Source organism: Phalacrocorax aristotelis, chromosome 3, assembly GCF_949628215.1.
Source record: "Phalacrocorax aristotelis chromosome 3, bGulAri2.1, whole genome shotgun sequence".
Classification (NCBI taxonomy): domain Eukaryota; kingdom Metazoa; phylum Chordata; class Aves; order Suliformes; family Phalacrocoracidae; genus Phalacrocorax; species Phalacrocorax aristotelis.
Genome location: NC_134278.1, coordinates 69,424,177 through 69,439,939, shown reverse-complemented (window position 1 = coordinate 69,439,939; position 15,763 = coordinate 69,424,177). Strand labels below are relative to the sequence as shown.

The following is a 15,763-nucleotide window of genomic DNA, read 5'->3' as shown; positions in this document are numbered from 1 at the left end:
TGGATACCCTGGCAGATGTTGAACTTGTTCTCATTGTTCACTCTGCTTCAGGCAAATAGCTTTGCAGCCACTTACAGAATTTGTGCATCTCTCCGTTCACGCACTGTGTGCGGGTATAATCAACACGTTAGCCAGACTTCTTCTAGCTTTTATACCCCGGTATTTCTTTTAGTTAATTTAATGATACTGTAATAAGCTCCTAATATTGCCATTTACCACTTTTAGTAGGCTTGCCAGCCAGCTATAATGACAATCCACAATCAAGGCTTAAAAAAAAAAGCAAACGCTGCCACCGCCAAAAAATTTTGACTACTTTAATATTCCTTCTGTTGTCTTAATTCCTTGTTTTGCATTTTGAACTGCTTCTCCAAAACAGAGTAGCGGTATTGTCAAGCAGAGTTTGCTGTATGCTCTTATAACCCTAGGATCTGAAACTTCCGGGGAAACGTTCGTTTCTTGAAACTTACTATAAAATCATATGCATATGTAGGACTACTTTAGTAGTTTAGTACTTGAGTAGTCCATTAGGCAAAAAGATCTATTTTATATGCCTTCTGATGCATGCCATTGAAGCAAACACTGATTTGATGTAATTTTCTTAGAAACTTTGCCATACTTATCCTTTCGTAACGTTTGTTCATGTCTGCAGATTTTCCTAACATAATTGATGACACAATTATCAGTATGATAATGAAAAATTATTTAATATGTTTGGTTAGAAAACAACCCCTTACAGCTTCCCTGCCCCCCCAGCAACTGTTTGTGCTTCTGTCTTGAGCGGGTGATAGCAAATAGTCAATCTTGCACAAGCAATTAGCTGGTCTGTTGGATCAGTTAATGGAACAAGCTATGGTAGTAATGCAATGTGAAATAACATCTGTGCTTTATAAATATTTATGTTGTAAGATCTCCTAGTGTATTCTTGTGACAAATGACTCCACCTTCAAATATTTTTACATGTTTAATAGACGTGCTTTTTTTAACAGCATGTGTGAAGGCTTCAGTTCTAATTTTTTAACCTAATGCATTCAAAAAACCTTTCCACTCCTGTTTTTGTAAGATTTGTCCAAGTCTTAGATTTTTTTGTTCCTGCAGAGTAACAGTCCTAAATGAAGTGCATTTTTACACCTATCTGTTGCAGTAAAAGACCTTTTAATTAAAGCTTGGAAGATACAGCTACCTTGTTAACTAAAATTTGTTACTGCCCATCCTTTATTGAAAAAGCCTATCACTGAAGTAGGGTGCTTATCAAAAAAGATGTGTCAGTTCTGCTCTAGTGATACAGAAAGTAGCAAATACTGCTCAGAAGGGGTTCCCACCTTGATCTTGTGTGTCAGTTTTTCTCTTTCACTTTGTTTTTAAAAAATGAAGCTTTTATCGTTAGTTCTGAAAAAAAAGGAAAATTAGAAAGGGTGAGCCTCCAGGGCTGTGCAGGGTGAGCCTGTCTGGGGCGGTTAATTCCTACCGCTTCTGAGGGCTGCCGTGGTCTCAGACGTTAACTCTTGTGAGGGCCTTGTTGGTCTCAGATGTTGCAACAGCAACTCTGGCAAAACAACACCCCCCCCCCCCCCTTTTTTTTTTATTGCTGAGCATGACAGTATATGGTGTGGGATATCCCTTTGGTCTGTTGGGGTCAGCTGTCCCAACTGTGTCCCCTCCCAGCCTCCCGCCCACCCCAGCCGGCTCACTGGTGGGGCAGAGTGAGAAATGGACAAAGCCTTGATGCTGTGCCGACACTGTTCAGCAACAGTGAAAACATTGGTGTGCTATCAATGCTGTTTTGGTCTCAAATCCAAAACACAGCACCATAGGGGCTGCTATGAAGAAAATTAACCCCAACCCAGCCAGACCCAGTGCAGGAGTACTGATCATTACAGGCCAGACTGCTCGCATCCAGTATGCTCTATCATCTAAACTGAGGAGATGGGTTTGCTGCATAGTTCATCTCTTTTCCTGTCCCGAATTGATTTCCCATTTTTCAGTAATGCTTCTGCCACACGCCCTGCCATCACCTGATCATGCTTTACCTCTCTTCATTTAATTAAACTGAAATTAATATGACGGTAACCAGAGGCAGGCACTTTGATTCCCCAACTGTTCTCTATAACTCACTTGAAAATAGACCATGACCACAAATAGTAAGCCCACGTCTACAGCAGTGCTAAAGAACCATGCAACATAAAAATAAAAGAAAAATTTCATCTTGCTTTAAACATCAGGTGTGGTTTATTGCATGCCTTAAATGTCAGTGGGTTCTCCCTGTTTTGGTTGCTGTGAAACCACATTTGAGAGGAGCACGAGGTGCATGTGGAGAGTGCCTTGACAGCAGCCCCTCTCCTTTGCTGAGCTGGGCGAGGGCATGCTGGCTCCACAGGGAGGTGGGGATAGGGAGCATCCCTGTGATCTCCTGTATTTCAGCATTTCACAGGGAGGACAGGAGCCTCTGACAGGAAAGCAGAAACCACTTAGGGCATTGCAAGCCTCTGTGATAGCTGAGGGTGTATAACTGTGCTCATATGCACCATTTTTCATTGCTTAACATCTATTCTGACCTATAGCTGGAGCTGTTAGGCTTGTGTTGATGCTGTCGTTCAGTAAGTGAAATGGCCTGCTGGGGTCTATGAGCTCTGTCAAGAAGGAACGTGCTAACACGTAGGCTCCTGTTTACCCTTTTCCCAAACTCCTTTGAACCACAATTAAGAAATGAATGACCTCAATTATTTTCGTCCTTTTCCATCTGACCAGGAAGCCGAGTGGGTGGCCACTGGTTTACAGAAAGGTGAGAAGTTCTCAGAAATTGAATTGGTGTCTTCTAGAGGAATTTCATGTGATGTAAAGTTTCCCTTCACCACTGGCAGAATGGGAGATGGTTCATTTCTCATGCAGTTCCCTTCCAAGGCCAAAGACACCAAGGATGGACCTTGAGTACAGCTTAATGAGAATATTTCTCTAGCAGATGCTGCATGATTCAGATGTTTTAGTCATGAAATCAAGGCTTTGAAACTCATCTCTAGTTATTATCTTTCTGACAAAACCATGTAATTATTTTTTAGCAGCTTAGTTACACTTAGCATAGCACAACTTTCCAGCATTTTTGAGAGCTCCATTAGAGGTTTCTGATCTGCAAAACCCGATTTCCTACTTTAGCCTACACATATTCTGTTTTGGAGAACATGGGAATGTGTTTTGGATTTCCTGGGAAGTCTCTGTACACATCTGCCAGTCTGTGGTTAAGCCATGATTGGCAAGATGCCGAAATCTCTCCACACGTGCCCGTCCAGTGCCCGTCTGTTGAGTATTGGCCAAAGGACCTTAGGGACCCAGGATTTTCACACAGCTCCGCTGTATTGCTGTCAGGTGAGCCAGCCAGGAGAGTGTAAGACGCAAAGCAGAGAACTGGCCTTTCAGAAATGGACGGATTGTGTCGATGAAAAGATATTTTATAGGGGTGGCACATGTTTGTAAAAGTGGACTGACTTTAGGGAAGAAGGTGTGTCATCTTCTTAGCATGAATGCTGGGCATATGAACATTTTCTGTGTTTTTCTTAGTGGATTTCCATTGCTTAGAAAACAAAACATTGTTGACAATGGGGATGTTTTGGCATTTTCAAAGTAAAATCTAAATGTTTTTGTAGTGTAAAGGTAATGTAAAACATAGGTTAGAATAGCTGTTTAATTTTGGTAATTCATTTATCTCCATCTATAAAAATAAGTTCTTGGCTTTAAAAAGTCCTATAGAACACACTGTTTAATATACAACCTTCATAACATCTTTTTATCTAGAGTGTTTATGTAGCCAACCTGCTATCCAAGGCACAACTTTTATTTTTAATTCCATTATGGACTTCTCTGGCAAACTACGGTTTGTTTTTACTGCAGAATAGAAATGTTAAGAGCCATTAAGCTAGCAGAGACATGCATTAACACAAGCTATGGAGCTTCTTCTTACTGTATTGAAATACCCTTTGATTTCCTGTGTGACCTAGCAGTTCTCTAGAAAACGAGGATAATGGCAACCTTCTCCTTCACAGCAATGTTGTGATGATACATTTCTGGAAGATTGTGAGGCACACAAGTACTTCAGATAGTAATAAGAGATTAATTTATTGTTTTCAGCATGGAGCTTGCCTACTCCTTGTTGATCTCCAGAGAATATTTCATTATCACATTGGCCCAAGTTGATAGCGGCAAGGCAGTGGGTGAGAGAAGGGGGAAAAGGTGGATGTGGAGGCTCAGTTTTAGAGGTATAATAAAGAAGGATCCTCATGCTATAGCCCATGAGCTAGACTGTACCAAAGCCCTGTCAGCCTGTCCTGCCTGCTTCTCAAGAAGCAGGACATGAGGAGGCCCCATGGTCCAGGGGAGGCACTCACAGCAGCCCTGAGATGGAAGATGTTATAGCTTCATGTAAGTCAAGCGGAAGTCCGAAAAATATGCCTTCAACATCTAATGACAGTGTCCTAAAAGCAATAACTTAAGTATGTTAGAGGTAGAAGCAAAAATAAAAGAACCTGGGAGGTATCAACTGGAGTCTTGAGACCCAACTTAATGAGTGTTAGTTGGCTTGTCACAAGAAGTGGGAATGCATTGATGAAACAAGCTGATTAAAAAGTGGGAGACACAGTAGGTACATCGGTAGATTAGAATAAATGTAGCAAATAGCTGAATGACCTCTGGGACTGAAATGATAAAATGCAGTGAACTTGAAGGAGAAAGTACAGGGTTGAGTGCTTTGCACTAATAGCAGGAATGCCTGTTGACATTTAGGAATCACCCTCTGAAAATGAAAGAGGAAAGGAATGGGCAGCTTTATTATCCATTGCTGGAAGACTATGAAGCACTAATGTGATTCAGCTGAGTCCTAGGATATATCAGTTCAGGTATTTTTTGTTGAGTTAGGAAAGAATTGCTATTATTGAACAGGGTGCTAGAGAGGCATCTTTGGGAACAGTATTTATACTGCTGAGCATTCACCTTTAAGAAAGACAAATTCAACAATATAGCTGCTGATGAAAGGCTTCTGGGCTGGTTGGAGGCTAACCTTACCTAAGAAATCATTCAAATATGGTTTATTTAATCAACTACAAGGTTGCCTCACGGGGGAAATGCAGTACTCCGTGTGAGAAGGGGGATGGGACCAGAGGCCAACTATTGCTCCTGAGAGAGATCTGGTGCTTTGACTCATGAGCTGTCATTGCTTCCATGTTAGTCTCAGGACTTGGATCTGGCCTGTTAGTGAAATAGTCGGACCACAGCAATGCTAAGTGAAGAGAATATAACTGTACTGGGAACAGGAAAAAGTAAATAGTCTGCTTTTCACAGAGAGCGAAGTTGTCACCAAAACAAGCAGATGTGAAGCCCCCAGGTGTGTATTTAGGCATAGAATTGGGAATACAGACATAAGTCATGTGCTGCTTTACTACGTTTTACAAAAACTGACCTATGGAACTCACTCACAGAAACTTGATTGAGGTCAGTAGAATTAAAAGGATTTGAGCTTTGCCGTGATGAGGTGAGCATATTCAGTGCTAATATCGTTAACCTGTGGAGTCTGAGAAGAGATCCAAGTTATTGTTTCCCAGTGGAGGAGTTAACTGTAACTGGGCTTTGGACATTAAATAGGATTTTGTTCCAAATTATTCCAAAGCTGCTGGGTTTTGGAGTTTCCTCTGTGGTGAGAGAGGATAGTGGACACAACGAAACAGAGGTCCACTTCTAGGTGGCAATTCCTATGTTACTATGCAAGTCACTATTTTGGTTTTGTGGACATAAATATTGATTTGTGGCTTTTGCGGGTTACTAATGATTTCTGTTATAGTGTTCATGTGTTTCTTTTCAATTGAATACGTCATCTGCAGTGTAACTTGGCTGTATTTTCATGCTTGGCAATTGAATGTGACCCTGAAATTTTATTAGAATATTTGAATAAATGCCTTCCTTGGTTTTTGGCTGAGTTTGTTCACCAACTGTTGCTGCAATCAATGAAGTGTTGAGCTCTTCTGATAATAAAGCAATTGTTCATGCGTCTTACTACAGATTTAACAGCATAGCTCTGTATATTGAAACTTGGAGATGTCATTTGCATCCTAAGAGTCCCATTTTATCAGTTATTAAAAAACAACTAATTCTCTCTGTAGGACAGTATGAAGAGTACAACAAAAGAAAGCAGCAAGGAAGAGAGCGCCAGATTTTGTGGTTGTATACGTGATGCTGTTGTGCAGAATCATTAAACGCAGCTGAGAGCCACTCTTAAGAGTGGGTTTTCATGACTACAACGTTCCCGCTGTGGTTTGGGGAGTTACATTTTTGCCAGGGTGTCTCACACACGGATGTTAGGAATACCTACTCCCTCCTAGCAAGTTTTAAAAAAAACCAAACCAAACAACAACAACAAAAAAAACCAAACCCCAAAACCCAACCAACCAACCAAAAAAAAACCTCCAAAAAAAAAAGGAGACCCTGGAGCTACCTTCAGGCAAGCAAGCCCCTCTCCATTCAGCAGCCTTCCTAGCAGCTTTCCTGTGGAAGCAGCCTGGCGGCTGAGGAATGCGGGGTCAGACAAGAGCCCAGTCACAGCGTATTCCCCGGCGGCTGCCCAGCATCGTGGCAGGCCGGCCCGCGTAATCATTTCAGGCGGCCCGTGGAAAACCACCCTCTGGTTAAGTCTGCATCATGCTGTTCCACCAATGGAAAAAATTGAACGGGAGGAGGGTGTGTAGCCTGCAGACAAAAATACATCCAGCCTCGCGCAGGGTCTGTTTTTAGTTCCTAACGGCTGAGCGTTTTGAAGTGTTAGGCACAGTTTCCTGGCGTGCCCAGGGCAGGGAGAGTCCCTGTGTCTGCGTGTCCGTGTCCCCGCAGCAGGGGACTGTGGGGCGGCTGTGGGGCCGGGAGGCTGAAGCCGGCTCCTTGGGGAAGGTAAGCGGGAGTGGAGAGGGGGGCTTGAGCTGGGGAGGGAGCTCCAGGGCACCATGGTCCTCCACTTGCCGGCTGCCGGCCAGACCTTGAGAACTGAAGGAAAAGTAGGGAAAGACTTGGGAAGCCTTTGAAAGTGGAGGGCAGAGCGGGCTGCTGCAGTGCCAGGACTTGCAGCCCCTGTGCTGCCTCTGCTATCACCAGCTGTGCCCAAGACGAATGGTTTTCCTCCAGAAAACAGTTCTTGGTGGTCATCTGTCAAACTCAATTGCCTGAATTGCTAAATAAACCGCCACTAGGATCATTTTACAGCTCTGCTATGATGGGGCTGGAGGTTTTTTTTCAGACAAAGTATGAGAAAGTATGAGAGAGTCCTACATTTTCTGCAACTTTAAAGTGACTCTCCTAATACAGTGTGATTAATAATCCCTTTGAATGTTGTCTTTTTTAATTATTCTGTCTATTCTCACTAGTATTTAAAGTAACTTGCAATAAATAGACAGTGCACCCAAGCGTTATATGTTTGTGGAGCATTAGAGGAAATAGTTTCAGGCAACACTACTGCTACTACTGAACTAGGATGGTATGGAAAACCAGAGCTTCCGCATCTGGCAGAGGTAGGTCCTCCTGCACAGGTTTTGATCTTTCTGTGTAGATTTTTAATACGTAGCATTTTCACAATTTGTGTGCAGTTATGTTCTGTGGCACAGCAAAAAAGTAAAAAAGAGGGAAATGCCCAATAAATGGAGAAGTGCTCCCACCCCCGACCCCTGCCTTTTGCTTGTGCAATGCAACCAAAGTTTGTTACTTTGTTTATGCTCGTTGCTGATGCAGTCACCAAGTTAATTTTTGTACACTGGTGACTTCATTCTGGAAATCATGCATTTCTTTCTTTTTAGGGTGGATGATTTGATAACATTATATGGTGTGTAGCAAATTCCTAGTTAGAGGTATGGGGTCGATTTTTTTTGTTTGTATGTTTTTTTGTATCTGATCACCTTCAACAGGAAAGGGGTATCCACATACCATGGAAGAGAGGACTCTCTGAATAGGGAACTCAGTAGCTGTGAAGCTACAAAGCAAGTGTTTTAGTGGGGAAACCTAACCCTTAGTGTACTTCTTAAATTCTTTTAATAGATGAGTAACGGGCTGGTACTACCGGGATACAGGAAAGGAAGCCCTGAGCTGTGTTACTGCTGTAGGGCTCTTGGCATGCAAAAAATCAAGATCTGCTTTTAATTTTCCAAGGGACTGTGTCTCAAGTTTACTTCTGGTGTCTAACTCTCAGATCCTCTGTCCTCTTCAGGAAGTCCCAGGGCCAAAGGTGGGAAAGCATTTACTTTGGAATCGACACCCTCAGGTGTTTATGAATGTGTAAACTGAGAAGTAGAAAAGTCTATGCCAAATGCAGTGTGGTTTCCCCCTCCTGCCCATGGAAAGGGCTCTGTAATAGGTGACAGGCAGGGAGTCCCAGCCCCTGTCCCTCAGCCTGAAGTACGCTGTCCTGCCAATTGCTACTGGAAATTTTTCTCTGGTGCCAAGGGTTAAGAGCTGGTCCAATAGGCTTGGAAGGTGTTACACTAGAAAGGGTCTTTGGGGGCAGACTGGCTTAATGTTGCTGTCTGGGATTGCTTGTCCGTGCTGCCATTTGCTTCTCCTTTTGGTAGGGTCTATGGAGCTGCTCGGGGTATGGTGTTGTAAACTGTGTCCTAGTCCAAAAATAACCCCTCTCCTACCCTCTCCAAAGCTGATGTTCTGGCACTACAGTTTTGGGTGGGTACGTGTGAAAAAATATCCCCGTAGCTGAGGGATGACTATGGCTGTATTTGATAACATGAGCTGGCTGCTCATGAAGCAGACAAGACAGGAGAAGGGCAGATGTTCCTGTTGGGGATTTGGGAATCCCAGTTTGACCAGAAGGCCTCAGTCTCACCTCCTGTTGTTATCATGAGGAAGGAGGGCTGAGGCAGAGACCTCTTCAGGAGTTTGTCTAAGCTCAGGCAGGAAGCCTGCTGCAGACCTGAGCTCCATCTCTGAAGCAGTGTTACTCCACAGTCCAGGGTGGGCAGTGAGGCTGGAGCTGAGGCTGCCCTGCTTGGAGCATCTTGGCACCTTTTAGAAGTACCATCCTCCCACCTGAGGCCCCAGGCCTTGAAATCCCTTGAAAGCAGTGTGTTAATCTGCATCTGGACCTGCCAGTATGGTTACAACCAGAGTAGGTGGAGAAGAAAAGACCTTTCAGATCACTGAGTTAATTTCCCCTTCAAGGGCAGTAAATAGACCCTTTGACATATCAACTCCTTAACTACTGCAGCTACTGCGTTAAGCCAATATGTTAGTTGACATTCCTAGTTTGGGTGGGTTTTTTTAACAACCTTAATGGCTTTTATTTACATGGATGTGCATTTTAGCCATTGTGTATAAATTCAATAACATTTACAAATGGTGAAATTTGTTTTTCCTGCCAAAGAAAAATAAGTCCCTAGAGATTTAGATTGTATCGGCACTGGTGTAATATGATACAGATCTTCAGGCTTGACTCAACCTTCCATATTGTGCTAACTTGAAAGCTATAGAGCATAATTTAATTAAGGTGCCAATGTCTTGGACCCAGAAGAATGGGTTGAGTAAAAGAAGGAATCATGTCCCAGGTATGGGATGTGTAATTCTGATGTGATACATCTGTGTTGCAGTATAGACTTGTTGGGATTGATGTTATTTTAAGAGAAGGAATCAGAAAAGGGGATTGTCCCTTTCTTGCTTAAACTGTGGAATTAGAAGTCTATGTGCAATGTAGGTATGATTCACAGCATGAAAAGAAGTGTCTAAGTAGTCATAACGACTACTTATGTTTAATGAGAAAAACGATTGGTTTTAATTTGATCTGCGAGCTACCAAACAGTTCCTAATACAGGAGGCTATAACTCTAAAGACACTAATGACTAAGTGAGGAATTCTGGCTTCATTGGATTTTTAAGGTTAAATAGTCCTATTTTCTTTAAAGAAAGGCATACTTGTGGTGTTTTGGTTATTCATTCTTTGAATAGAGTGGTATATAATGCCGAGTATCCCGCCAAGAATACCATGGTATAATTATTATGGTATATTTTTGTAATAGGAATGTGATTGAGATTGCAGGAATAAGAAATCTGCTTCTGATTTGTGGAAGCATGTGACCAAAGTGCGTAGTTCTAAAAAATACAGTAAATTGTTTCCAGTAAGAAACTCCACATTTAATCCAGCTACAGTGTTGTGCTAACCTGCCTCCCTCATTAATTTCACGTATCCACCCATCCATACATAGCCGTGCAGGAAGGGGAGGGCAGGTTCACATTCTAGCATTCTGTATTACTTTCATATTAAAAACCAAAGTAGACTAAAAGTTAATTAAAACTTCAAACCTGTAATTCTGTATCCCTGTAAGAACTCGCAAAGCACATTGATTCTTTACAAAACTTACGAACACGTTAGTATCTGAAAGATAGTTATATACCATTTCTAAGATTTTATAAGCCATTTGAAATGGACAGTGCTTTAACCATTAGGTGAAAGAGAATGTAAAAGTAGTTTGAAAGAAAAAAATAGGAATTGTTTGGTCAATTAAAAAAAAGAAGCTTTTCCTGATGTAAAAAACCACTAAAGTAGTTGCTGTACATCAAAGCCTGCAACATTTCTAACTAGATCTGCCATTAAAAGAAAACAAGGTGGTCATTTCATGCAAATGAGAGGGCTTTCTGTTTCCTTTTTTATTGCTTTGAAATACTTTCAAATTCCCTATCATCCCAGCTGCACTAATCCTGATGACAGTCTCCTGTGGCGCACTGATGAACCACGCACTCAGAGCAGCCGCCTGTGTAAAGACCCTGGCGCTGCCTTTTCTCCTCTCCGTGCCTCCCCACTCCACCGCGCACAGTCCGGAGGTGGCCATCGCAGTCCGGCTCTGCAGCTGGGAGCCCTTACTTGCCCTTGTGGAGATACGGCTTTCAAACACAGCAGAAAGCATACATGACTCTCTCCTGTTGCTTCATTACTGGAGAGTAGTTGATGGGATATACTCTTCCCTTTGCATATAAAGGCCCCTGGTATAAGTATTTATATCACCTCACAGGGAGTTGAAGTTCTGCCTTTCTCTGGCAGCATTTATACCAGTGTGGATGGCTGTGAGGGACTGCTCCTGGTGGCAGTACTCTAAAATTGGTTCTATGCCCCTTTGAAAGGTACTGCACTGGTGCAGGTAACAATTCGGTTGATGAAGGAAGTCTGAAAAGGTTGTGACACATGGTTGCTGCTTAAGCTACAGGTAGGAATAAAATACTTGGTTAGCTTATTTCTTTCTTGAATAATTTTCTGTCCTTTCCTCAAGGAAAGGCTTTCTTAAAAAGTTTAAACTGTGTCCTAGTGTGTAGTTGTAAAGAAATGAAAAGATATAGGCTCTTATTTTTTAGGGGTGAGGCAGCTAGCTCTAGCTCTTACCTATTTTCTAGCTCTTAATCTAGCTCTTCTTTTAAAATGCTTTTTCTTGTTAAAGACAGGAGGTTTTAAATTTGAGCTCTTCTGCTCTGCTTAAAGAGTTACTGTTCCTGGTAACGCTGAAGACTCTCATGAGTTTCCACATTTCTTAATGAGTCCTCACTCAGTGGTGCTAATTTGATGGGATGATGTTATCCTTGTCTGGACCAATCCATACTGTTCTTTTTTTTATGTCACTGTGTTTGCCATTTTTATACTGATGCCATGTTCAGGGAAGTGAGAATCTGCTTCCCTGCACCTCATCAGTAGATTATCAGAGAAGCCTCAGCAGGGATTAAATGGTTTGTAGATCACTTATTATACACCTACCAGTGAAGGTTTGTTGTCACCAGCCATCTAAGGAATAAAAGCATCAAAATACATCAGAGAGAGGGTTTTGGTGTGTGTGTTCATGTCTCATGAGAGTAACTTCTTGATCCAGACTAAAGCTTAACATTGCTAGGGTTGACTTTAGTGAGGTTTACAACATCCTGGGTGGCAAGATTGTCAGTCCCAGTCAGGGAAATCTGCTGAACTTTCCTAGGAGGATGCTACCACAGTCTCTTCCCTTTTTGTAACTGGTGTATGGCCACTGTCCGATGCTGACTGTGGTTGTGGAGCATTCAGTCCACTTATGGCTCTGTGCTCGCCTCCCATCAGTCTGGAACTTGTCATTTTCTGACCTGCAGTTTTAGAGAGTCTCAGCCTGGGTAGCGTGACTTTAATGGAAGCAGGTGGCTGGCAGTAGTGAAACTATGTTTGGTGTACCTTCCTGCTGTAGCAGAACAGACCAGCGCAGGAGCCTGTCTCCCTTGACTCAGATCTCCCACTAATTCGTAATATAGTAATTCCTTGTTGTATCTCGTAAGCAAACCGAGTACTGGGATATAGCGATCCTAGAACTGGGATATTATTGCTGGGGTTCAGTTTTGCTTGCAGTATGGTTAGCAAGTCAAGCTTTGTAAGCCTTTATTTTGAGAGATTAAGGCTCGGGAGGAAAGCACCCATGCAATTGCAGAGCACTACTTGTATGTGCACTCACCTTAAGATTAAGAAAGATATTTTCCCCTCTAGCATTTATAAAGCACTCCAGCTGTGGTGGTATTAATGGGGGAATATAGGTGGCAGGCGCTTCTCTGGAACAGCTCCTGAGCTTGTGTGTTAGTTTTTCAGAGCCAAAAAAGTCTAGGGGAACTTTATGTGGAGAAGCCCCAAGGTGGGGAAATACGTTTTTAGCTCTGGGGTTATGATTTGCGTTAATTATTGGGTGTGGTGGAGATGGTGGGGTTCCCGGATTAGTATGTTTGCATAGCTGTGTTTTTTGAATGTGTCAAGGGGAACCGGGGTGAAGATTAAAAACTTCTTTTTTAGGGATTGTGGGTATAATTGAAAGCAAATAAACTCTTAATAGTCATCTTCAGGTGCAGTGAGCTGCCTGCTAAATATACTGGTTATAATTGCAGAAAATATTCATAGAAACTGGTTTTGCTCACAAGAAGTATTCATCCCTCTGCATAGGAAAAGAGAAAAGCACGTTGTCTTCTGCGGTGGTAGGTTGCTGTGAGAAATACAGGAGAAGCTGAACTCTGTCCCCTGCACTGTAATTTCCAGTGCTTCCATAGTTCAAATAGTGTAAAATGTGTGAGTGGAGCGAGCGCAGCCAGAGCTTGCCCACAGCCGCCTCCCTGCCCCGGTGTCACGCTGCCTTTGGGCACAAGCCAGCTCACTCTGCCCCTCCCTGCCAGCCCATTGTAATTAACAGAAAGAAAATCGCTACACACAAGTGTGAGGCAAGACAAAGGCATCGCAGCTGATTTTCAGGGTGATGAGCTTTTTGCAGCCTCACAGATGCCCCGATTGGTTATCGCAGTGTGTTCAAAAGGTTAGCCTACCGTAGCTTTCTGGATGGCCAGGATGCTGAGACAGTCCCTTGGGGCTATTTCTATGGGATTTATTGACTGTTTTGTCGTACTGCTGACTGATTCCTGCACAGACTGAGACTGTTTTGTAGACATTGTACCCCGAGATAAATTTATTCGTTCACCCATTATGTGACCTGTGTATTGGATCAGACCCATACAATGGACCTAGTAGCAGCAGCTCGAGCCTTGACGAATTGAATGTCTATCTTCTGAGGTTCATGACAGCAGCTTGCTCGCTACCCACTCTGTTAAAAGGATTACCTAACCATTGTACGATCACTATGGAGACCAGATGGTCTTTTTGCCTTTTTCTTTAGACAAATTGGGTTCAGTGTTCCCTTATGAATAGATATAAGCCCTTCAAAGCCCCCTTGTTGAAGGTAGTTTCTGCTCCCAGAGGAAGAATTCTGAATGTGAACTCATTGCTTGTTTGTGGTCTGTGCCTCCTGGATCGAGGAAGGCAGTTTTGCTGGGGGTTCGCAAATTGTTCAGCAGCTTGGAGCTTAGGAAGTTTGTATGTTGTCTTCTGTTTATCTAGAATAAAAAGTCTTTTGTTCAATCCATGTTGCATACGACATTTTTAAAACTGTTTACACAAATGGGTGCACTTAGCACAGGCAAATCAAACCTGCAAGGGAAGGGTGTCCTAAATGGCAAACCTTCCAGATTGTTAGAGAGAATAAGCAAGTTAAATGGTTTGGGGTTTTTTTTTGAGGGTAAGATGAAATTTCTGTGGCTTATCTGTTTTATCAAATATCTTTTTGATAACAGACATGAATTTGTGTTTATAGGTCTGTAGCACCTCTAACATGATCCAAAAAGGATATATCGCTTCTAAATAATTTATATTTGCTAACCTTTTTCTAGGCTTGCTGTTGAGACCATTTCTAGTTCTTGGAGACTGTTTTTACCTTTCCTTTTGGTAAGGTTAGCAAAATACCTAGGTTACCAGTGAATTCCTTTAAATATCTTCAAGGTTTCTTACACAGTAAAATGAGTCAAAAAGAGCAAAGCTCTGCATGTTCAAATCAGGTAGTTAATCAACTGAAAATTACGAACAGTAGCCACTGAATTTATGCAGAAAATGATATTTTTTGGGGGTAGTGTATTAAGAATCGTTTCTAGTTAAAACATTTGTACTAAAACTGAGCCTAAGATCCTGTACAGCTTCTTCCACTGAGTGTTTCAATCCCTAAATTGCTGGTGTATTTTGTAAGATTCAGCTTCTCTCCTTTTGTTTTTTGTTGCAGCCTTTGTCTGCCAAGTGAAGAGCCAATAAGTTCAGATGGTTAGGAAGAACTTGGCCCTTGTTACCTTTGGGTGTGTGCAGTGTTTGGTGCTGCCTTTTTCATGTTTTACTGGCGGATTACCTTAAAATCAGAACAAATCTAAAGAAGGAGGTTCCTGGGTGGTTGATGGAGTGAGTTGCACGGTGGCCTTTCATTGCAAGGGTCATAGTTGGAATCCAGACATGGGGAAGGATAAACAGATGCTGCAGGACATTGCTCTGATTGGTTCAGTCCAAACTGTAATGGATCACTGCACAGTCCTGCCATCTGTAATTGGCCTTCCAGAAAGCAAATGGGAGGGGGTTTAAAGTTTGCCCTAACTTGTCAATGAGAGGGGAGAAGGACAGAATTAATTCAATGTCAGTTATTAAGGTGGTTTGTAAAAGGTATGTCTAAAGTCCAGGAATCCCCTTAATCAGCCAGACCTCTCTTCTCCATTCGTAACTTCTGTCTGATTTTTTTTTTTTTAATCATTTTGCTTACAGCTGGAGTAAAGTGTATGTTCTACTTGACTGAGAGCCCTTTTTTGTCTTTTTGGTGTTTTCTAGGAAGGCTGCGTGCAACTCCAACCTGGTTTTGGCAAGTGTAGCATCTGGCCACGAAGACAATGCAGAGCAGGCTAACTGCTAACTGTGCCCGTGTTTAAGAGTGATCCTACAGGTATGCTCCTTGTTCTATACTATGTTTTTAATCTAAAAGTCCTAAGGGCTAGAAGAAGAGATGTTAAAATATATACAAACTCTAGAAGATGAGATCCTGTTTTCACAATGGCTTATTTTGACAAAATTTTAATGAGGCTGCAGTGTATTCTCCTAAGAGCGATACTCTGAGATCCGACATGCAAAGCAGCACAGTGCCAGTGGAAAAAGCGCTTTGATGTTGTTTCTGTAAATTACAAACAGTGGAGATTCACTCCAAGTAACAAAAAGTATAGATCGATCTTTTCTACTTTGGGGTGCGCTTTATGTAGGTCCAAAATCTTCAGTCTTCTCACTGGGGCAATTTCACTGCTCCAGTGTGTGCTATTTGCTGTGAATTCACTAAAAAGCTGAAGAGCATTTTACTAAGTGAACTATCAAACTGTGCCATGCTGAATGAACATAATGCAGCTTTGTGCTGTAATGGAAG

General features: G+C 42.3%; 1 protein-coding gene across 2 annotated transcripts in view; it reads left to right on the top strand.

Annotated features, from left to right (window-relative positions):
• TIAM2 (TIAM Rac1 associated GEF 2) overlaps positions 1 to 15,763 on the top strand; it is a 140,578-nt gene that overhangs the window by 35,248 nt on the left and 89,567 nt on the right. For both annotated transcript variants that reach the window (XM_075087883.1, XM_075087882.1), the window contains exon 2: positions 15,184 to 15,295. The gene's annotated coding sequence lies outside the window, so the exon portion shown is untranslated. The remainder of the gene's footprint in view (positions 1 to 15,183; positions 15,296 to 15,763) is intronic.